A 25,702-nucleotide genomic window follows, 5' to 3' on the forward strand; every position below is an offset into this window, starting at 1 on the left:
AACACTAAAAGACTAAAAGACAAGTAAATTTTTTTGTTTTTAAATAGATATAAATCATTTTTTTAAAACAATTATTTTTTTAAATAATCTATTTTATTATTAGATATTATTAGTAGTAATAATCGTTAGAGATTTTTTATTAAATATTAAATAATAAATGTACTGAACTGAAATAAAAAAAATCTAAAGTGGTCATAGGACATAAGAGCAACAAGACTGTAGACAAGTGAAGTGATTTTGGGTTTGAATCCTGGCCTTTTTATGCGTAATCTGCATGTTCCTTCGTATGCAAAAAGTCAGTTGGAAATAAACAGCAGGTTTAGCGTCAGATGTAAATCACTTGAGCATATTTTTGTGTTTACAACTAACAAAAATCCAGATAAATCACCATGCAGTTTTTAGAGTATAAAGGGAAAGACTTTTTCAGTCTCTTTTTCTTGCTGAGACATTAAATGACAATACATCTTTTGAAAACCCACTTCAGTCGCTACATTTTATTGGCTTATTGTTTGAGGCTGAAAGTTTAAGCTTGTTTGTCCTTGGATGAAGGCAACTTTTCTGTCAATAGCGGCTGATTTTTTTGTTGTTGTTGTTGTTGGGAGCTATGCCTCGGTGTGCTGATTTGCTGCATCTGGCAAGATGAATGATCACAGCAATACATTCAGCTCCACTGTCTCAATCCATCAACATTACATGGAGGACAGTAGTGGGAGCTGCACGGCCTGCATCTGGTTCCTTTCAAGTTCTAAGAAGAAATTTTGAAGAAATTGAAAAAAAAAAGGCAAACAGATCAGTGAAACAAGAGTGTTTACTGAACATGCTGTCAATGAGATTTAAATATTATGACAGCTAAATGACACTTCAATTACATTTTAATCATCCAACATTTTAAATGCTAACTCTCAATCTGCGCGAGTTCCTTTATGCAGCTGTGAATTGACTAAAAAGCTCTACTTAGCTTTTTTTAATCATGTCACCGTTTCTAAGTGTATGGATTTCTATCAGCCACTTTTATGCAGAAACACCTGTAAAACCCACTTCAGTCTCCTGTCAGGTCCTACTCCACAGTCTTTCACTTTTGCTGCCATTTATTCCTGAAAATTGGCTCCAAGCGGCGTAAAGTGGTGGAAGAGTGCAGGAATAAACAGTAAGGGGCATATGTCCGCCGTGAAAAGAGTGGGAAGCTGCGCGACGCTCTACAGGAAACGAGAACAAGACTTTGGAGTCAAGCACCACGACGGAGCTGCAGTTCACAGTATTAGGATGGAGGCTTTTTCTAAAAGAAAATCAGCCAGTGATGCAAAATAACACCAGAGTCTTCTGGTATGTCCAATTCAACTCACAGTTAGGAAGAAATTTCTGCTTGTGTTAGAAAGAAATTAAAACAGGTGAAATAAATGATGCAAACGTTGCACTCAGCAATTTACTAGAGGGCAGGGATAACAGCAGATCATTTCAAGTCATTCACAGTCACTGAATAATTCCGTGATAATGAAGAGTTGTGATAATGGGTGTTCACGCCAGCGTGCAGAGAGTCTCTCTGATGTTTGTGGTGTTAATGCATTTCCCACAGCAGTGCCTAAGTTTAAAAGTGAAATTACTCCAGACAGGAAAACTACGGCGCCATTAGCAATGTTTCATTGCTGAGTGAAGTTCAGTGGGCTTTCTGGTTCTGCTCAGAGATTCGTTTGAGTGCAGAGCAGAGAACTGGAAACAAAGTCAGATGTTTTGGGGCTTTTCTTATGAGAAAAATCTCAATTTAACAAGTTTAAAGTTTGAAGTAAAATCTGCTCACAGTTTCAATTATCAGTCACAAAGGTGATGAAAGACAGGAACGAAATGGCAACCTGTCTAAGGTATGCCCCACTTCCTGGTGGACTGATTGGTTGGTTCATTGGTTGATTGATCTGGGATGACTGGAACATTTGTTTTTTTGTTTTTTTCTGTTCGTTCTTTCAAAACAAAACTGTAGCATTATTTCTTTAAGGGGGCAGTGTTATGTAGGATCAACTTGTTTTAGCTCTACCAAGTTATAATGTTATTCCCTCATCAAAAACATAACTGGAGTGTTATCTTGATTCTTTTATGAATGTTTGAAAAATCCTTGAATCTCCCATAGCAAACGTTCAGCTGTGCAAAACGCCTGGGTGGACCTAGCTCCGCCTTCAAAGACATAGCTCCTCCTCAGAGCTGCAGTTTACACGCTTCCCTCACACAGCAGCCCTCCCCCACAACTCTCCCACTGAGCTCCTTCAGACTAGTCAGCAGCAATTAACAAGCATCTACTGAGCTCATTATATGAAATACTTCCCAGTGCAACGCTCGTAAAAATGTTGTTAAAGGGTATCTAATAATAGATAATATTGTGATGACTTCCTGAAGGCGGAGTGATGGAAAGAGTAGGAGTTTCTTAAAGAGACAGAGGCCCAATTTCATGGTGTTAACCACTAGAGTTAGCATACTTACTTGATTGTACTACAAAATGGCACTATGTTCCTGGAAAGCACATAATTACTTTCCTAATTTAATTATGATCTAGAGTTTGATTTTCTCTTCAGTCAATTCTTTGGTAAAACTGTTGTCACATTTTGAGGGTTTAACTTTATCCAGCTCAGTAAAAATCCATCCATCCAGCCAAGAGCTGTATCAGTAAATACATGTGCTTGCTTTTAACTAAGCAGTTTTTACAATACAAAGATATACGACACTTCCTCAAAAGCTTTGTGTCATTCTTCATTTCTTTTTTTCATCTTCCTTGGTTGTAATATTTTGAAATACTTTTTGAGAAGTAATTCTCCAAGCTCTCTCAGGGTCTTTCAAGGTTTTCCTGACCTAATTGTTTGTTTTTCTCTTATTTTCACTCCAGCACCTGACGTTTCTAAAGATTATTTATGATGCTTGCTTGCAAAGCCACTTAGCTCTTCATCTTCTAAGGCACCACATGGGTCTTATTTATAGGATGATGTTTGCCGCGTCACCAGGCTGTTTTAGTAACAATATTTTGTGTATTTATTAAAGACGTTGTGTTTCTTGCTGTGACACCTAAAAGTCTCTGCAGAGACAACGTGTCTGTTCTCAGAGATCACACAGCCAGGCGGAAACAGACACAAACCTGGGTGCAAGTAGGAGGTTTGCATTGGCATGGAGCTTTAAAACAAATTTTACTTGAACTTTGTGCAATGTGGAAAATGTATGACAGAGTATTAGTTTAAAACTTCTTTAATCCAGTGCAGGCAGCTCAGAGAGCTTACTTTATAAAACGTCAGGCTTCTCTCCGCCAAACAGGAGCTCATGATTTTATAACTCCAGCTACAAAACATCAGCATTACTGTTCTCCACTGCTTTATAGGAACCTGAGGAACTATAAAAAAAAAATAAAAAAAACCTCATAAAGCTATTATTGTATGTAACTACCAATACTAGTATTCACGATGGTGTTAGTGGTTCAAACTGAAAGTTTGAGGCAGCCCACCAACAGAGCAAGCAGTGTTTGGAGACACGATTTATTTATTTTTATTTTTTTTCTTATTTATTTTATTTATTTGGAACTTGATAGTAGTATGGAATGACACACATGAACAAGAAATGCAAAGAATTATTTGAAGGGATGTGCATCAGACTGATATGACATGGTCATAAACATGACATGATACCTGTTATAAACATGAAGGAGTCTTTATGAACGTCTTACTGTTGTCCTGAAGTGTCATTTGGTAAATAATAGTTTAGTAAAATAATTAAAAGTCCATTAAAGTGTCATTTTTTACTAAATAATGCAAAGTTGACACTTTTATTGGACTATTAATGTAACTTTCAAAGCAACTTTCCATTAAAAGTGTCATTATTTACAGAATGACACTTCATGACAACAGTCATAAACAGACATAAAGACTTCTTCATGTTCATGTTCATGACAGTGCCATATCAGTCTTATGCACAGCCTGTCAAATAAAGTGTTACTAAAGAAGGTTTGGTAAAAGTGAGGATGATCTGAGAACATTCCACCACCGCAGTGATGCCGTCATTCCGAGGCGTCATCTGTGCAACATTCCAGCTCGTATGGGATGATTCTGAAAATCCACATTAAAATGGAAACGTGTGTGAACCGAAATTCTTGCTTTAAAGACTCATTGAAGTTACATTTACAGTATATGTTTGTTTTATAAGCAAATACTGTTGGGGGAAAAAGATTTTTATTTAAATGAAAGTATTAGAGTTTGTCCTTATCCTGATCAGCGGCACACAAATGTCTGGAGGCAATGTTGAGATTTCAGACATATTTGTCATAGGAGCTTCAGAAAAACAATTGACTCATTCTTTCATTATTGTTTACTCCTGGTACTCCTGATGTGCATTCTTCAAAATTTAATTAGGACAAAATTAATTCAGTGTTTTAGTCACCAACTGGCTCAGCTCTGCTGTGTGAATTATCAGCACAGGAAGTCATTCCTCCCCATCGCATTATTCCTCTCCAATTAGTCTCCATAATGACTTATTGTATTTACATATATGGAAAATACAACAACACAGTTTTCCCTTTTTGGGATTAATAAAGTGTGGTTAGATTTGATTTGGCTCAAAACAAGTTGAAAAGTTGAAACTAAACCAGACACTTCAGTGACTGAATTGGATTTGATGTGGGTCTTAATATTCAGCGCGGCACACGAACGCACAGAAAGATGTGAACTTTATTTTTAATGGACTCATCTAAAATCCTATCCATGTTGACATCTTATCTTGTGTTAAAGTGCTGTTATTTCTCATAGCCTTTGGCAGATTTCAGCGATCAGTGCATAGATTGCAGACAGAATTCGGCGGTTAAAGAGATAGAAATGTAATCAAACTGGAGTCACGATAAAAAGACCTTAATGCGCTGTCTGGGAGCAGGAGCACCGATCTGGATGTTGATATGGACAGCTGAATCACTAAATGGTTAGGATTTGTTTTCAGTCAGATATTTGCACTTTGTCACACTTTCACTCCACGAACTGAAATGCTGAGAAATTGTACCAAAGTTGGGGAGGGGGGCAAGTAACATAAAGGAGTTTTTAGCATCAAGGATAAGCAGAGCTGCATTTTTAATCAGAATGATGAGCTTTGACTAAACCTTCCAGCACCAAGCAGGTAACAAGTCCACAACACAGAGAGGATTTCTTAAGGTGTGGTATTAAATTAAACATATCTTTGTCTGGATGACAGATATTTATTCTTAGTGGCCAAAATGCTTTTTTTTTTTCTTTTTTCTTTTTGTTGTGCTATTGTTGCTCCTGAAGCTCTGATAAAAGCAACACACAGATGTTTCCAAAGAAACATCTCCAAAGAAAATAAGATTTGACTGCAGGGATTTTTTGTGAGGCTGGAACAGCTCAGATATTCTCATTTTAACTCGTGGCACAAAATATTTAGCAATTTATGAAAGTGAAAATATTTGTCAAGCCAATACAATACAAGATGAGGTCTCCAACCTTCAGACACTTCAGTCAGGTGATGTTTCTCAAGCAGGAGTGAACAAAATGGAGCACAGTTATAGAATAACTATGAATTGTTAGATTAATTCTAACTTATTATTCCTGTTTATGTACAAATTAAAGCTAGCACTGCAGCAGAACCAGAAATGCAGGAGGAGGATTTTTCATCCGGATGCTGATCTAAAGTTGAGGTATTTTATGTCCTTTAACTGATCACTGCATGATATTTTAAACAGAGTGAAGGTGGTGTTAGTGATTATAATTAGAGATACACGATACACCTTTTTCACTTCTGATACTGATACCGATATCTGAGGTTTAGTATCAACCGATACCATCCAATACAGAAAAACAGCTGAATTAACATAAAATCTTTCTCTTTTTTTAAAACACATACATAGATGTACTGAAATACAAATTTACATGTTAACTCTGTATCAGAAAAGATCACTTAGACACTCCAGTAGCTTCACCAGCTGGTCAAACATGAAAAAAAACACAACTTTAATTTGTTCTGTCAGTTCAATTAAAAGTGGAAAAGCCAGTATAAAATAAATAATAAAGAAACTGAAAGTAACAAAAACAACAGGTTGACTAACTTGGTGAAACCTACAAATAAATGCAACAAACCTTCTTTCAAATGGTTCAAAAACTGCGATTAGGAATTCAAAAAATAATGCTAAATAAATAATAAAGCATTATGCCACTCACAGCACGAACCGTAGAAGTAAAGTGACTAGATTTGCCCTCATGGATGGGGCACTGATATCTGACCTAGAATGTTTTTCAGTATCAGGACAATAAAAATATTAATACTGAACCTCTAATTATAACACCATACTATGTCCAGCATAATACTGAACAATATTAGAAATCCATGCAATGGCAAATATTTTAGTTAAATCTTAAGATGATATCAGCTGCACTAAATCCACATTTTCCTCGGTCATCTGTTTCTGATTTGCTGTGACAAAAGCTTTCAACTCTCTGCAGCATTCTCTGGATCATCTTTTCGTTCCATTATCTGTTTGTGTTTATGACACAATCAACTGAAAGTCCTCAGCATGAAATATGAGTTTAAAGTAGCTACACCAATGTCACGATGAACCCGCAACCACTTGATTTACAGGGACAACATGAGATTAAGGAAAGGCGAAGGCAGCGGCACAGTGAGCCACTTTTAGTCTGATCTGAGAAAAGAAATCTGATGCAGTTGACATACAGATGACAAATGTGATTTTATTAAAAGCATTGAACGTGTTTGAACCTCCCATCCACATGAAGAAAGCAGCACAGAGCTCAGAGGAAATCCCACGTCTTTAACAAATGACTGCTGCAAGCTTAGGCCACGCCCCTTTGACTCTTGAACCCACCCTGCATAATCTGAAAGGCCTCAAAGTGGAGGTTCATGACTGTGTTGTTTTTTAGAAGTTAGATCTGAAAGACGCAGTTTGACCTATAAAGGTTTTGCTACCTTACAGATTTCTTCAGTTTGTACTTGAGGTCCAATGACAAGTTTTAATGACAGAAAACGACAATCTGAACAAATGTAAAATTTAGGTTTTCAATGATGATTCTATGCACTAGATTAAAAAACAACTAAACCAACTTGACCCCTCTGTGAAAAAGTTGCCAAACCCCCTGTTTTATATTGTTTATAAACCGTGATCATATTTTTTTAAAGCTTAGATGAACTGTAGTAGAAAAAATAAACATATTTTTTGTTTACATGCTGTAGTTTTAAGTTCTGTGAGTTGTAAGATAAGAAAGAGAGAAAAAAGATTTCCATGGGAGAGTTTCAAAGCTAAACTCACTGCTGACAAAAGATAACACGATGACAGACATCTGATTGTGATGAATCCTAAAACTTTTGGGAATATATTCAGTCGACTGATGAGACAAAAGGGGAACTTTTTGGAAAGTCTGTGCAACATTAAAATACACAAAATTTCAGAAAATTAAATGAGCATTTCAAAGAAAGAACATCATGCCCACGTTCACAGATTGTGTGGGTTTGACATTCTAAGAGTGCTGTGCTCTATCAGGACCTAACTGATTTGCTATATTTGATGCAACCATGAATAATGCTCTATAGCAGACAATCCTGAAGGAGAATGTTTCAGTTCGTTTTCAAGTGCTCTCCAAGCAAACCATCAAGGACAACTCTGAATGGCTCAGGAAATATAAAATCATGGTTTGGAAGAGGCCTAATCAAAGTTGGGACTTACATTCAATTGAGATCCTGTGGTGTGACCTTAATCAAACTGTCTGTGTTCGAAGGCAGTCAGACTTATACTTACCCCGATTCGCTTTGTCTGCAATCAAAAAGTATTGGATGATCTGAAACATTTAAGTATAACAAAAAAAAAAAAAGAAAGAAAAAATCTGTAGGAGGAAACGGTACGTTTATATAGTATTGCAGTTTTGGCAATAATAACTTTCATATAAAAGTTCAGCCAGTAGTTAGTTATTTGCTGCCATTGTTTTTGGATGGCTGAACATGTGAAAAGCTAATGAACAAACATATTACCCTTTTATTACAGTATCTGTTGCATACAGGGTTAATTCTGAGCTTGCTGTAAGTTTTCACTAAGATATTTCTTCCTGTGTGTCTGATAAGGTAATTGAAGTGCTGACTGAGAACGAGGAAGCAGATTGAGGTTTGACGCTCAACAGTAATAAAAAGAGGAAATGCACTTTTCAGCTTGTGAGTGTTATGTTTTATTAAAGGGGCAGTGTTGTGCATTTCACTGGCACATAGTGCCATTTTATAAAACAATCAAGTAACTATGTTTCCTTCAGTTGTTAAAAAAATGCTATATATAGGAAATATGACTTAAAATAAATTGACTTCATAATTTAATGCTTTGTAATTTTGCCACTGTCTTTTTTAAAAAAGCTCCTCTTTTAACCCTTTAACAAAGTTTTTACCTGCAATGCACTGAGCAGTAGCTCATAAAATGGTCTCAGCTGATTTGCAGTTCCAACAGCTGTTTGCTGCTGGCTAGTTTGAAGTGGAAACTGCATCTCTGGGGAGGAGCTTCGTTCTTGAAGGCGGAGCAAAGTCCACCCAGGCATTTTGCACAGAAGAATTGTTGCTACGGGAGATTAAATAATTTCTCAAACATGCATGAAAGAATGAAGGCAACACCTCAAATATATTTTTGATGAGGGAATAACATTATAACATGTCAAAAAAAAAAGTCAATTTTACATAATACTGCCCCTTTTAAAATACTCTGAGTCATACAATTGTTCTCTGACTGAGATACCTTTTACTCTGAGAAAAAATAAGTTTTTACCTCAATCTAATTCTCATTAACAAATAAAATACTTTTTCAGGTGTTTTGAGGTCACACACATACATAATAAAGATATATTAGACTAAATCCATTCTTGAACATTGCAAGTGGCTTGTCTTGTGGATCTTTTACCACCGTTTTGGTTTTAAGACAACTAAGCTGCCAAAGAAGCAAATAATGAATTGAATTGTTTCTCCTGGACCCTCTTCTATGCCACTCTTCATTTAGTTAAACATTTCCAGAGCTTCTCACATGAGTGACATTTGAGAATTTGAGTTAAATAACTACTTTTATTGAGAGCTCACACTGCACAAGTCAGTGAGGTTGTTACAGTCGACCAGTTTTTCTTCAGTCGTTCCAGGAAGTGTGTTTTCCGCTGTGGCACAGACATGTTTGTTTTCCGAATTGTCTGTTGAGCTAAGTGTTGCAGATTAAAGTTAATAAGAAAATATGGAATATTTTTACAGTGTTTAAGATAAATCTCCCTGAAGAAGGCCCATTCTGTCCATCCCATGGTGACTGGTATTGGACATCAAAGTAAAATCCAATTAGATACTGCCTTAAATTTAATGCCGCCACTCTCCTCCTCACCACCTCTCCTTTAATTCACAGCTCCTCTGCTCTGATTCTGAAGCAGCTCCCCCATGTTACACTGAAGTTCCCGATTAGCTAAAGTTGAAGTTTTGCTGGTTCTAATTACTTTGGAAATACGTGGATTTTGCTATTGCTACATACAGGGGTTAAAAAAACTATTCTTAAAAAAAAGATACATATGTACCACAGATACAACAGACGCATGGAAAAAGTGTATTGACAAACAAATAGTTTCACAGAAAAATATATTTTCATTTGTCTTATGTAAGTATATCATTTAGTTTGAATTCATAGAAACATTAATTTTATTTTTTCAAATGTCCACCTTATGACATTTAACTTTATTACACAAAAATTGATATATTTAAAGTGTTTAACTCTGCTTAGTGCAGAGTTAAACACTTTAACTCTGCACTAAGCAGAGTTAAAGTGCAACTGATGAAAACTAAAATTCTTGTTTGAAAATTAAAATACTACACGAGATCAATGAAACAGAACAAGTTTATCAATTTAATTAATACCAAATTCAATGTTATGAACACATTATGTTTTACACAGTCATGGAAAGACTGTCAGCATGACTGTATGATGAGGTGATACTGATGTTCTCTGAGAGTTGGGTAAATCACAAAGACTTACCCATTATGTGTGGGAAACATGTGTAATGTTAAATATTGCGCACACAGCTCTATAAAAAACATGTTGTTTTATTTAAGACACTGGCTAAAATTTCCTAAATCAGTTGGCATTGTTATATATCCATCACTGTTTTTGATTATATTACATTTGGAGTTTATATCTGCAGTTTACCATGAAGTGTTTTCTATGTTTTAATTTTTATAAGTCTAGCTAAGGACAGAACTTCCAGAGTCCAGACTGGTTTTGGTTAGAAATCTGTAGTCATAAAGTTTTTTGTTAAACAAATTAAACAACATTTCCTACATTAGTCTGTCAAATAACCAAAATACAATAAAACAAAGCTAGTTTAACATAATCTTCTGATTATCTGTGGATTTTCAGTGAGGTGATAATCATCAAAATGAACAGAAATAAAAACTTGAAATGTGTAAACCTTTAAACTTCTGTTTTTGCACAGAATTCGTGAAATTAATAATCATTTAGATAACATTCTAGATGATTCAGATGCACATTTATAACCAACACTCATCATTCAGTCTCTCATCAATTATTTTTGCGTTATTGCTAAACTTTCCAAATGGTTTGTCAAAGTCAGGCTGTAGCAACACCGCCCAGCTTTAAGCTCCTCAAGACAGACTGACAGAATGGAGAGATATCTGTAGCCCTGACCAAAGGTTGATGCATTATGCTTTATGTGAGTGATAATGTAAGGCGGAATAATTCTTTGAGCTGTCATTCTTTATGCTCATTGTTGCCTGACCTTGGTATCTGGTTAATGCCTCTTTAAATGTCTCTTATAGCTCATAATAGAATGACACTGACATTATCTGAGCTTTACCAGGTTCTGACTCATCTCTGTTCATCGGCACTGAACTGAAATTAAGGTAAAAACAGCTGAAGACGAACCATACTTTAGTCTCTATTACAACTAGAAACTTTGTTCAAGTCTTTTATTATTTACTTTATTTGTGTATCATGTACAGCAGGTCACAATCTAAATTATATTCAGTAATTAATTCATTAATCTTGACACTGAAAACTGTTAATAAGTGAATTACTTTACTCCCCATTCATTCTCAAAGCTGCTTTGCACACATCAAAGAGAAAGCAGAAACTGAAAGATCAGTTTTTTTAAAGAGTAAATATAGTTTATAGCCCCAAAACCAAAAAAAAAACATTTGCATTTCTTTATTTTATAAAGAAATGCAAATGAACATTTCTGTTGTTTTTAATGGTTTTTAACGATAGGTAATTTTAAGCTGCATTTTTAAGATAAAATTGAGGATTAGAAGCCACCACCCTCTGAAAGCAGCACCAACTTGATGATGTGTTGCTTGAAAACACAAGGTCAAAAAGCTTTTTTAAAAAAAAAAACAGAAAACATATTCTTGTTTCACCCACCAGGAATCGTGTCATTTATTTACAGTGAAGAACAAGATTAAATCTGCTGCTACACCTTGAGAGCTACAACCGGTGTCTTCTTCTGCCACAGCAAATGACTAAAAAAGTGTTTGTGACACTTCTGCGTGCAAACAGATTGCAACAGAAGGTACATGTTGACTTTAATGAATGACACAAGATTTAAGGCAGCCATGTTGACAGAGAACTCTGGCAGTTGGCAACCAGGTCCTGTTTGTGTTGGTTGAAGGAAAACATAAAGTTTCTCATATAAGAAAACATGTTGGTTTACAGTCTGTCAACCGCAGATTAGCTCCTGCACAACTTTTTCTTTTTTTCCCAGTGCCTGAGTCAAATCAGTCAGAGAAAAGTGAGATTTCCAGCTACTTCCATTCACATTCCGGTTTTACACAGCTGAGCAGTAGAAAGTATTCTGCTGACACAGTTGTTGGGGTAAAACGGGAAGGGATGACAATTTACATAAAAAATAAAATAACAAAACAGAAAAAAAAAGAAATTGTTCACATGAATACCAGAATTAGTTTTTATATTATTATTCTAATTTTTGTAATAAATCACAGGCCACATAAAAATGTGCAGACCAACTGCGCTCCCAGCAGAGCGCTTTGGACCGATTAGCGTGCCGCTCCATTAGAGTTTCCAGCTACGTTTCCATGTAGACGTCTCCTCTAATGCTGCCTCCGCCTCACTGAGCAAATTGCCATAAAAATGTCATTTTATAAACTGACATTCGAGTCTGAGTCTTTGCTATAACTGTTCTTTTTCTCAGGTGGCCACTGTGTTGTGCAGTCATGCCCAAAATCCGTGTTCCTCACATAACGTCATCACTTTTGGCAACGTTCAGCTGCAAAGTCGACTGCTTTGTGCTCAGTTTCTTTCTTTGGCACTTCTCTCCACGTTTCCTAGACATGGAAATAAAATAACCTTTGTGAGCAATTGAAAAGGTAAAATTGTAAAACGTCTGTAAGGCCTTAAAGCAAAGACATAAAAACCCTCCAGAAAGTTTGATCTACAGCTAAAATCTGACATGCTAACATCCTTCATCATTGGATTAATGTGCTTAGGCATGTGACCTTCACCAAGGTCATCGTAAAATGATAAACAGTCCAGTCATGATTTAGAGATGCATCTTGAATTTCAATTTAGGCTAACCAACGAGCATTTAAAGGGGAAGAACTTCAATAACAATTAGTCTCTGTGGTTCTCTAAATTCAAAGACAAAGAAAAATAAATATTACAGAGTTCATCTTAAAGGAGAGAGACTGGTTCATAACCTGGTTGATCAAAGTAATTTACCAGTTTCTTTCTTTTTTTTGAAAAAAGACTTGATTACCTCAAGATATCTGACGTTATAATGGACATCAAAACATCATGTGATCCTGAAAATCTGGAGACAATGAAATGTTTCAAAAACACAACATAGAATAAGAGGTTTGTCTTTATTCAGTATGATTTTAAATCTGTCTTCAAAATGATTTCAATAAGATTTTAAAGGTCCATTCTGTTTTTATTAGTTTACCTGGTCATTAATACGCAAACCAAATACACATGAATGAATTTGTCTTTATGCGTCAGGCTCTGTGCAGTGTGCATAAAATGAAACTTCCTACCATCACATACGCTGTAACATTGACACACCTTGTACTTCAATTCTACATGAGTAGTTAAGGATTGATGCAGTCATGTTAGGCTAAAACAACTCCGCACAATTCCACTGGGAATCACACAAATATGTTTGTGGCTATTAAAGCATTTTAAAAGAAGAAGCTATTTTGCATGCATGCAGAGTCGTCATTACAATGGAAATGAGAGCAGCGGGACGGCAAATAAGAAGTGAGTGAGAAAATAGAAATTGGATAAAAGAGCCACTTGCACGCATGTCTCCAGAGTATTGGTTTGGATATCCGTTTGTGTTCATCTATATTTGTGGTTTTGGTATATTTGTATGCATCTACAGCTTAGATGAACGTAGTCGTGTATAATCCTTGGTATTTATTTTGTTTTGGTCTCCAACATTGCACGCTGTCGTCCCTGGCAGCATGTCCTATATTTTCTGCCTTTCCGTGAGTTCGCATCTTAGATGTCTTCTTTCTATTTATTCAGAAAATCAGCTCCAGTGAAACTGAGAAAAACCCCGTGAGACGTCATGGGGACAGTTTTCACCATGGAAGTCTGCGGCATCGACCTGCTGGGAGACAGGATGATTCTGCGAAGTGACGGTGAAGCGTGTCATTCCTATAAACCATCGGGGGTTTCTATAGAAAACAATGCAAACACTCAAAGATGAGGTGTAGTGAGTCAATCTTTTCATCTAGCTGGTTTCACAACTATGACTGCTGGAGCTCTGGGAGTATTTGTATTGTGTTGAAGATGCAGTTGTTTTGTAGATCAAAGGGAAAAAAAACTGTCTGCATTACACACCAGAACTCTGGCAGACTTTTTCTTAATTCTGCCTCCTGTAGCCGAGGTGGTTAAGAGTTACACTATGCAGTAAAAATGATTCAAATCCACTCAGACATGTAACTCACTCTGAGGACAATAAAGACCAGTCTAGCTTTTAGTCGTCATGGCGCTTCAGACTTCTTATGAATATAGAAATGCTTGCTTGACGTTTCATATGTGGTAAAGAAAACAGGACATGCTAAGCTGTTAGAATGGGATTAGTTTTACTGTGGAACCGTCATGCTGTTTGTAATAACTGCAGAGATTGTCTGTTGATCCCGTGCGAATCAAACATGTCAGTAATTTGTAAAGTAAAAATTATCCTACTAGGGATGCACGATATTATGGGCATGGTATCAGTATCGGCCGATATTAGCTGTAAGATTTAATCAGCCATTCTGTCAAAATAACTCACATATACAAAAGGTGTTGTTCTTATATGACAAACCAGGGACAATGATGCCTGCAGCACAGCACAATGTCATGACATCACACGCGCCAAACTAAATCTGATCACGGCTGGAGAGCAGAACCAAGTGAAAACATCAGCGGTGTGGAAGTTTTTTTAACTGAAAGCAGAGCTGCTGTTTGCAGTGACTGATTAGCATTGGTGATGCAAGGAAGAGAAGCAACAAAGTCCTACAAGATTTTGAACTTTATCCATCTCAAGATCCACCATTTCAACCATTACGATGAGTTCATGGTGGCCAAAAGAGAAAGCAAGAGAGCGGCTAACCGCAAAAAAGAAAAAGAAAAAAACCTCACCAGCAGCACATTTTACAAGCTATGGATATATATTGGTTTCGGTTATCGGCCAGATGAGTTTTAGTATATCGGCATATTGGATAACAACCAAAAATCTAACAAAGTGCATTTCTATTACCTTCTATGTTTTGCTGAACTCTGCGGTCCTGTCATAATACTTATCCAAAGTGAATAGGCGTCTCTGTGATCTGGACAAAAATGGGCAGGATGTGAAACATAATCAGGCGGTTTTTGTTTTCCTATGCGCATTTTTGCTTTGGGCACCGTTGGAGTGCATCGAAAACCTTTTGGGTCCCAGACCAGCAAAACCTTACCAATGTACAGAAGCAAAACGAAAAGGTATGAAAGATCTCCAGCAATGAAAAAGTTGGATCCTCCATCACTAACAATTTAAGGTTTGCAACAACATATGTTGGAGTGAGAACAAACTCTGGTGATGAATCACGATGCTGAGTGTTTTCTGTCCAATACGCACCGTTAATTAGCACCCGTCTGCTTAACATTGAGCCTTTCACCTGCTCTTGTTTTACACACTGTATAATTAGAGACATACTGCTTTGTGATGAGATTAGCCACTTCACTGCAATGTGTTCAATGAATTGTATTTAATAAACTAGAAGGTTTACTAAATGTTTTGGTGTGATTTTTGTTGTTGGTTTCTTTTTGTTGTTTTTTTTTTTTTTGTTTTTTTAATGGTGCCATGATATTATATTTCACAGAGCTGTAGGGAGGCCCAGCTATCGTTACAGTTAGTGCATATTTTTGTTCAGCCAAATACAGAGATGAGTGAAAAATAAACAAAAGCTTAATATTGTTTTTATTATTCAGTATTGTCATGTAAAAGCTGAATGAGAGCTCCTGCTTCAATAAAAAAGTAAGCTAAGTGCAAATCCAGCTGCATGAAGAATTCAAACTGCCACGCAGGGCAAAATGATCCAGATGGTATGATTCTCAGGCCACAGACATTACATTTCTTTATGATCATAATAAAGTTGCAAGATGTTTGCAGTCCTACTTACTACGAAATTAAAATGAAAGCCATAAATGAGATTAAAAACCCTCCATGCCCACGGGAGTAGATGGATGATTGAGTCATATCTTTTATTGGGGTATTGTTGTAATATCTGAGCAGCAGTTGTATCTTCTCACTGTGTTCTGTGGGGCTGCGTAGCGTTTGTGGCTGCAAACTGTTCAAGATACCGTTAAGTTTTAAAAACTTTGTGCGTTTGGTTAATTAAGGGGATATGAGAAGGCTGGTTCCCCTCTGGACTTTTATTGTGGAGAAAATGCTGAAACAAGGATTCGATCCGGACTGGAAAATCTCACCGTCTCAACAACCAGGTCTCAGTTTTACACCTTAGAAAAACATCAAGCAAACTAAAAATGGTGCCATGGTCCCATAGTTATTTCCTACCCTAAACATCAGTCGCTGCATTTTCATTACAAATGTGAGCAAATCTTTATCCATATTCTCCTGATGACAAAAAAAAAAACAATTAAATTCAGTAATTGTGGTGTTTCCATTTCAATAGAAATTAAATTTAAATCACATGTGAATAAGCTTGTTCACATGACAAGTCATTAAAAATCATAGTAGGGATGGATGTAAACATTATGATATATATTCATAACTCGGCCAAGGCGCTAGCACTGATCAACTATCAGATATCAGAGTCTTATTCAGGCATTGGAGAGACAAGCCCCGCCTACTTGGCTACATATGTGGGATTTGGGGGAAACTGTAGTTGGTCATTTTACATTACAGCTACAGATTCAACATGTTGGAATGTCAGACGTCTTTCTGTAAGAGCTCTGGTGGAGCCAGCTGCACACTGTCTGGAAAAAACTGAAACAAGCCATCATCCTCCTACTACTTCCCATTGTGTCCTTCATCATTTCCGTCAGTAGTAACATCTAGCTAGTAATCACATGACTTGTGTGATGCGAAAAAAAATGGTTCCACATGAGTTTTGCATAACGCATCTATTTCGAAACGACTAGAAACCCACCTCATCATATATACAGCAATTTTCTTTTTACAATTTCAGTTAACATAGTTACTTGATTGTGCTGTAAAAATTGCACTATGTGCCTGACAAACACATAATACTGCCCCTTTAATACAAATTTCAGCTGAATTACATTGAACTGAATCACAGTTCAATGTGATTGAACTGTGATTCAATCACATTGGTCTGATGGGGTTCAGAGAAGTGGGTCATGCTGTAATTTATAGACGAATCACAAATTCATTCCTGAAAGCATCAAACTAAGAATAATTGTAAAAAAAAATGTTTTCAAAATTCAAAACATTTCAATAGACAAAGCAACTTAAATTCAAATGTCCTTAAACTCCAAATGAAAACGATCTCTGCGGTGTCCTGACTCCATTGCTAAATTATTTCTTTGTGCCTCTTATTACACTCATTTTCTGTGACCGCCGTGTGTGAATGGTAATTATTCTGACTTTCAGTCTGTCCACACTGTGTGAGCAGATGGACTGAATGATCAAATGACTGGAATGACTGGCTGTGATTGATGGTTTCTCATGGTTCCTCGTTTTGTTGTTTTCTGCAGTCAAGGCCAGCCAGTCCTCTGGGTTCAAGAGGCCAGTTAGCCCCTATTAACATTTCAAGTTAGGAAAAACATAAAATAAAACAGATATTTCCACGTATCTGTGCTTGCCTCTCCAACCCTCCAAAACAATTCCTCGTCTCAGTTCCTATCAATCCCTTCAAAGGTTCGTAGATGATTTGGCCCTATCAAAGTAAGAATTATTCACTTGTGCTTCTGGAGGATTGTTCTGCATACTACACTCTCAGTATGATTGAATTTTCCACCTACACACTCGCATCATTTCTGATGTCACTCACATCTCTCTGAAGCAACTCTGTCATCGTCTTTTAGCCCGCTCGATATTCCCCCACTGGCATTTTTTCGTTCTGTCTAAAGTAGGTCTGGCAGAGGGAAGGGAAAAGAAAAAAGAGAAAGGGTGTGTTTTCCTTGTTAAAATCAGCCAGGAGGGAGGAAAATAACACAAAGTTTTGCTTTCTTGACAGAAACAGAGAAAGGCCTTCCTCCGCAGGGAGCAGAGTGTCATCAAGTTTCGATTCAAGTATCGTCATGTTACACAACACCAATCATCGCTCACCAAAAGGCCTGCTGAGCACGCAAAGGCCTGCCAGCATGCAAAAACAAATGCTTGTTTAGTTTTCTCATTTCTTGAGATGAATGTACACACAGTTTTCTCCTTTGACTGGGTTCACTGGCAGATTTTCATGTTGGAGAAATCCCTCTACCAGGTTTCCCTTCACAACAGGGGGTCTGCGATCCGTAGCCAAGTAACACTGACTGCTACTGCAACGTCTGAAGCAAAGCACAAACATGTTTGATATTATCTATAGCAGAAAAACACTGTCTTTTTCCAAGTCTCTCTATAGCCCTTGTAGGGCCAGAAGTTTAGTCAAAGCATTTATGAATTTACTCTTTGTGTTTAAGACTATTTTCAGATATTTGTTGCAAATATTAACAACAAATATTAGTAAACATCAAACTTTCTCCACATTCATTACATTTAAGGAATTAAGGAACGAAGCAGCTGATAAATAACAGTGAAACGTAGAGAATCTTTAGAATCCCTATGATTCAGTATCAGAGAGGCAGATATAAAAGCTGCGCCCGACGTTTTCAACCGTGTTTCTGCGCTTGGGAAATCAATGAGAGTTATGAGATAAAGAGTGAGCGTATCAAAGGTAGCACTGAGATCAATCTTCCTCTCCTGTAGCTTTATCGGGCTCTGAGATGCTTCAAAACGAGACTGAGAAATTACTAAACCTTTGGAAACTTATAGTATTTATCAGTGGAAAACAGGCCAGACTAAATAACGTTGAGATTCAGCTTAAGCAGCTTAAGTTGTGTTACGGCTCGGGGTCAAAACGACTTCTCGATCAACAATCGGCTCGCATCAAACTGGGAAAGGGATGAATGTGTTGGCAAAAAATGGGAATGAGTTTTTGAAGGCAATTAAAGGACAGGATCATTTGGACTCTTGTCTTTTTTCTGGGTAAAACAAATTTGGGTCATTTTATGAATGACTGTATATACTTGTGTGTTCTGAAATAGGAAAGTCTGCTATTGAGATTCAGAAAACAGACGAGTTCAAGTAGCAAGTCCATTAAATAGGTTTTACTAATGAGCGGTTTGCTGGACCTTTGACCTTATAAAGAAAACAGATTTTGTAATGAAGCTTGGTAACCTCTCTGTTCTAAGTCATTCAATTACAGGTTCAAATGAACACGTCACATGTTGACATAAACAAAAGTTTTGAGTGACAAGTAATAGTTTGAAGAAAAAAAATCTCATGTAGTACCCCTTTTCTCAAAAGACAATTTATACTTAAGCAATTGAGCATCAATTAACCATCCACATGGACACAAAACAGGCAGAGTGTATATGCAAAACATATATACACACAGCCTCAATCCTGCAGTTTTATGAGTGACATCAGTTGTGTTTTCTGAAATCTTAAAATGTTTTCCTTGGAGTTGCTGCTGTTGTTTTTTGAGGGGATATTTCCCCTGGGAAATTAAAATTGTTTTTCTTTCTGAGTTATCAGATACGTCTGATAACTGAAAACAGTCATAATTTATGGGAATAGTTTTTGTGAGCATAAATAAAACAATTTTAATCAATGTTGAAAATTTAATTTAAAGTTTGATGCTTTAGTTTTGTTTCCATCATTTTTTTCTGTTTGCTACACATCAGACGGTGGTTTTGGTCAGTTCATCTCTCCCTCAGTGTTTTTATTTACTCGACAGGTATCTGTTGAAAACGAGGCAACGAGTCTCAAGAGATTTATAATAATAAAAAAAAAATACTTGGTTGTTCGAACGCTATAAAAACAGTCTTAAATTAGCTTCCACTGGTTTGCATTTTGGTCATCCTTTTCACATCTTTCAATTTACAAATCATGTTAAATTACAATTATTTGACCAATTTCGTTGAGCCATTTGAGTCAAAATATCTAAACACTATCTCAACCTTGAACTGTCAGCAGAGCACAGCAGCTAAAACAAACCCTGATCAGATCCGTCTGCCGGTTTTTTGATAGATGGGTTTTAAGAGACACACACAGAGAGAAGCCTCACCTCTCACATTCGTTAAACCCTCTTCCATCCTCTCTGCTCCCCCTGCTAGCTACACCTTTGGGGTTGTTTTATACGAATCGATGCAAGTCTCCTGGCTTACAAACACGCTGTCATGAATATTCCCATCAGGTCCGAACTGGTCAGGACCTTCCTCAGAGGACGCCCAGGATGCCACAGAGGAGCCTATCAAATCCTGGCACAGGGGTCAGTGGTTATTGTGATGCAGGACGCAGTTTTCATTACCGTCCACTAAGGCAAAGCAGAATGACACGGGCCGCGGCTGTGCTGCTCGTTCCCTGTGCTCTCTGCAGCAGCAGTTAAGTTTTCTGACATTAACATGTAGAGATGTAGCAAAACTCGTGTCAGACTGGAAAAAGGCGAAAGGATTGAAGATATTTTTATTCATATCTTTGTGTGTTTTGTTTTGCCAAAATATTTTATTCAACATCTCAGTTTCTCATTTTCAAGACAGTAAAAATAGGTTATGCAGCCATTTAAAAGTAATATTAAAAACTGATTAAATAAGCTCAACAATTCAGGTTCTAATGTTGCTACTTTCACATAAATGAAGGAGATACAAATTCATGTTTCATATTTAAGCTAACTGTAACTTTCCCTGCCTCTGAAATCCCTCTGCTGGACCAGAAGCAGCAGTTTGTTTGTGAAGACGCTTGAAACGATGACATGATGTCACCTCCAGTCAGGAGACCGACCTTTCAGGCGTAACACAAGACACAGATTGTAGGGAAGCGTAGAGGGGGCTCTTGATGGAATGACAAGAAGCAGTTACAGTCATTGTGTTCAGAAAGCAGCAAAACGTGGCTCCACTTATGGTAAGAAAGACAAGGTCACATTTAGCCAGCAATTTTATCCTCTTCCACCTCGTCGGAGGTGGACTTTCTTAGCCAAGTGCAACACAAACACTGCACCAGCAACAAAAACCTCAATCTCACAAACACACATTTTTGTACAGAGCTTCACTCTTAGTCATGAATCCTTACAGGTACTTTGGTTTTCAGGTTCTGTCTAGTCCATGTTTTGATCTTTCCAACAAACCTTTTAAAAGACTGGAGTAAGCCGGTCTAGACACCTGTAAACAAAGTGGATTTTGTGGAAAATCAAGTTTTGTCACATTTTTGAACTATGTATGCAGGTTTTTATGCACTCTGTGGTTGTACAGTGTGTTTGTACTGGGATCAATGGTGTGAACTGTAGTGTTTTGTTGTGTCAGGAAGGGACCCAACAACCAGAAGGTCACAACCTTCTGGTTGTTGGTATTTCACCAAACCAAGATGGTTTGGTGAAATACCTCCCCAACCCAGTGGTGCCCAAAGACGGTCCTGAGGGAACCCTGCATATTTCAGTTCTCTCCCTGGTGGTAGTAACATTCTCCTCACCATGTCAATGTTCTTGCCTCTAATGAGACATCATTGGATCCAGGTGCACAAAACGAGGGAGAGAACTAAAACATGCAGGACCCACTTTGGACACCCCTGTATTACAGCCTTAATGAACTGTAAACAAAAAGTATGAAGAATAATTCTAGACCCCTTTAAATAAATCAAAAACATCTCTAATAAATAACTCTTCAAATGACTCAAGGACTAATTAGTAAATTAGAATTCTTACTTCAGCCTTACTTCTAGATTCAACAAATATCTCAGTAAGCAAAATGTCCTCCACTTCAGCCAAACTTAAAGTTACTTCTTTCTGTCCCCTCAAAACTGCCCATTTTCATTTCAGAATGAATTAGCAGCCTGGCCTCTGATGTCCTCTACTAGTCCCTGTGTCGTGTCTCAGTAAATACACGTGATGTCCGTCATGTCTCTCAAGAGCCTTCTAAGTATGCTGGAGGTGCTGCTGTGATTAGCAAGACTATACACAGACACAGACGAAAGAGAAGAGGACAGAATGTCGACTGTAAGAGTGAGTGAGGAGGAGGACATGGAGAATTTATAAATGCATTTGTTACCGAGAGGAAGAGCGCAGAGGTAACCGAAGCACAAGGGCCGCAGAAAAGAAGATGTAAAAAGTTTTACACGAAAGAGTAAAACTCCAGAATATGTGACCCAGTTACTCTCAAGGTTGAAAAAGCAAAAAAACCGCCCCGCCTTAAAAAAAAAAAAAAAAAGTGAAGAAATCCCAGCCTAAAGCCAAAAAGCTTTCCAGTCCGTGAGCCATTTCATGTACTGAATGAGCCAAGAAATCCCGGGTTAAGAAAAGCACTTCCTCTAACTGAATCTGCATTTTCAGTCGAACCTCTTTCTTATGGAAAGCCACATTAATGCCAGAGAGTAATAAGTCTGCTGCTGCACTGTGGTTTACAAGCAGCGAGTGAGTTTTAGTTCAGACATCACATGCATCAGCTGCTCCCTGCAGTGATTCGGCGCGGGATAGGAAACGTAATTCCTCCTGCATCCTCCGAGGAACTTGTCTGGAAAACGTCTGGAGGGAGCGCCGGACGACATAAGAACCGGAAAACCGCATCACCTCTCACAGCTTTCTCCTAAATAAATGGGGGAAAATTTAAACTTCAAGGTTTTCCTGCATTTCTTTGAATTGTGCTGCATCTCCATAGATAGATATTTTATAATCCACTTTGTTAGTAATCGAAAAAATGTAAGTAGTTGCATTAAGAACAGATTTGTATGGATGGTTACACCAAATAAAAAAATCACTTTTTAGTCTTTACTTTTGAAGTATTTTTCAATGTGAATTTTGCTTCAATTTATGTTCCTAACAATTTCAGTAATTATGATATAATCAATTCATGTTTTATCATTTTATTACCGTTTAGCTGAACCTTGGTTAGTATTGTTATATGCTGTAGTTTTGTGACAGATAGATTTATATTTTGTTTGTTTACTGTTGTTTTTATGTTATGTGACGGTGGTGTGTGTAGTGGGGTTTGTACTCTAGTCCAGAGGATAACAAAATCCAAAAAAGAAATATCTAAAAACATAACAACTGATCACAGCACTTCCTTTCACTATGTGATAACACTTCAAAACTTCAGTTTGACCCAACATGTAATCAAACCAATCAAACACACAAACACAGGACACACTCTGGTCCTGATGATCAGTCAGGATAAATATTAGGTGTCTGTAATTGATGTCATCCTATCCTCATAAGAGCAGCACCTGAAACCTCCAATCAGGTTCACTCTCCCACCTGCCTTTGCTCAAGTAGCCAGTAGATGAGTTGGCAGATCATTTCTACTCTAATATTTCAGACATCATTGATTCCATTGCTCCAGTTAAAGTGAACATTGTGTCTGTAGGGAGAAATCTCCATGGAGAAGTGATGAACCTGCAAGAAGTGAAAGAAGCATCTGTCAAAGAGCTGAACAAAAACTCAACTCCAGGCTCAATGTAAAGCTATTATTTAACACTGAAACACGTAAAGGAAACATGTTTCAGTGCCAATCAATGAATGCAGTCTGCTGTCCATCAAGTTGCTCGGCACAGCTTGTTCTACCCTGGAAGCGGTTACCACAAAACAGGGTCAACTTTACTTATGCTCTTTTCTTATAAGTCTAAAATAGTAGAAACTTTCATACATGCTGTTAGATGTGCAGCTAACCAAACTGGACAACAACAACTTAAATATTGTGGCACATTTTCCCATCAGTGCAGCTAATTTGCTCTATTTGATTAGAAACAATGCAGCTTGAATCAGCACCGAAATAGAACCAGGTCACGTAACGGCTGCTTCTCCACTCCGGCTCTCAGCTGAGTCCATCATTGATTTCAAAATTTCATTCCTTTCTTTTAAAGCCTGGAATCTCCCCCTTTCTAAACACATCTCTGATTTATTGATTTGATATCTGCTCCCTTGGTGGTTGAAATCCACAGATGGTCCTGGACTATTTGTTAATTTAAACTCAACTATTGGCTCTTTATAGTTCTGTCTTTGAAATTCCTTTTGATATATATATATATATATATATATATATATATATATATATATATATATATATATATATATATATATATATATATATATATATATATATATATATATATTTTTTGTGGCTCATTGTTGATCTCCCCCATTCTCATGTTTTGTGACCATATTCTCATATGTTGGCATTATATGGATTTATTCCCTTTTTTTGCCTTTTTTTTAAAGAATTTTTAAACATAAATGAAATGTCTCTTTATTTCCTTCTATCACCATGTATTCAGAATTTTCATCAATTACAAATGCCTTCTGTTTGGGCTCATTTTTGAGTGGGGTTCTGCAGAGTATTTATCAGCAGTCAGTTTTATTCTCACCTACAGTACAAAGCCATCTTTGCAGAGTCGGGTGGAGTTTTAGCCACAGTACAGATACTATGAAAAATACTGGATACAATTTATCAAATACCAGTAAGAAAATATGTGGTGTTAATTGTCAATTAAACAAACAAGAAGAATGCAAAAATATTTAGGAAAATTATTTAGAAATAATATATAAACAGCTGTAGGCATTGTTTCCCTGTATATCAAAGCACACAAGATAGCTCTCCCACAAGAACACAATCAGGTTCAGCAATTAATGATTTTAAACACAAATGATGTGGCTTGATTGATTAGAGAAATAATGTTGAGAGACCTCACTAACAGTTGAAGATGAATTCTATTTTTTATGACACCCTTTTTACGCCTTTTTTTATAAGGCCAGCAACTTTTAGCAGACAGGATTCTCTCCATTTAATCAAAAAAAGCAAGCCGGGTGCTCTGCCTGTACCTTCAAAAACATATACATACATATAGGCAGATTCCCCACAAATGCATTCTCAATATTATTTAAGTAGCAGCTAAATGTTGGGCGAATGTGTTAGAGAATCTGCTTGGCAAAGAGTTTTTCACTTCTACATCAAGGCCCAGTTGAATGACGTGCTAATCTTTTCACCTCCAATTCCCTTCATTAATCTGTTTCTCCAAACTGAGACCGTGGACAGAACTGTTTACTGCAAAATCCTACAAAATCCCCTTTAAAAAATATTAATTATGGCTTCAATAAAAATGGCTTATTAATGTCACTTTAAAAAGCACACTATGTTGAAAGAATATTTGGGCATAGCAATTCCTTTGCAATGACACCTTTAATTTAAATGATTTAGTTTGATATTTGTTTCACCTTATCTCTTTCTTTCTTTGGTTTATGTTCTGCATAGTTTTTTTTTTTGTCAGATTTTCCTACTTCCTTCATTCTTTTTGGCACTTTCATTTTCTTTAGCCATTACCTTCTTTGTGTTTCCCTCAGTGTGGCATTACTTAAATGTCATACAAGTGAGAAGTAGTGGGAAAGAGTGAAAAAGGTTTCATTTTCAGGGGAGGACAGGAAGATTTTGGTGGTGGGACAAGACCTGTCAGAAATAGAATAGAATAGAATAGAATAGAATAGAATAGAATAGAATAGAATAGAATAGAATAGAATAGAATAGAATGCCAAGCCATGCAGATTAATATAAAATAAAACATAAAAACATTTTGTAACATCAAATTATGATCTACAGGTTGGGCCATAAGTTTCCAGACATAGGAGAATGTAAAATGTATATTTCTTTTATATTTCAGATACACAAGAAGATGTGTGTGACAAAAGAGCAAAGAATTGAAATCATACTGATGGCTGGATCAGGAAGCAGTCGTATGGTTGCATCAAACTTTAGCAGAAAACATGGAACGAGCCTCACACACGACACTGTGGCAAAATGTATATGTAAGTTTCAGAAAACTGGAAATACTGCAGATAAACCACAAAGTGCTCCAAGACGTGCAGCGATTACACAGAGTCCCACAAAAATAAAAATAGTTGTCCAATATAAAATATTTATTTTTTATATATACGGAGACTTATGGCCCACCCTGTATGGTGTACATTGACAAAGAGTTGGTCATTATTCTGATACTGTGCATCTGGTTGTTATTTAAAA

The 25,702-nt window shown here is 36.8% G+C and overlaps 1 long non-coding RNA gene across 1 annotated transcript; it reads left to right on the forward strand.

Moving 5' to 3' along the window:
• Positions 1-13,509: 13,509 nt before the first annotated feature.
• Positions 13,510-15,262, forward strand: LOC107835939 (uncharacterized). Its single transcript, XR_001661780.1, has 2 exons — positions 13,510-14,085; positions 14,127-15,262. It is a non-coding gene; the product is annotated as an uncharacterized LOC107835939 (long non-coding RNA).
• Positions 15,263-25,702: the final 10,440 nt, after the last annotated feature.

Source organism: Poecilia formosa, unplaced genomic scaffold (genome assembly GCF_000485575.1).
Source record: "Poecilia formosa unplaced genomic scaffold, Poecilia_formosa-5.1.2 Scaffold32, whole genome shotgun sequence".
NCBI classification, from domain to species: domain Eukaryota; kingdom Metazoa; phylum Chordata; class Actinopteri; order Cyprinodontiformes; family Poeciliidae; genus Poecilia; species Poecilia formosa.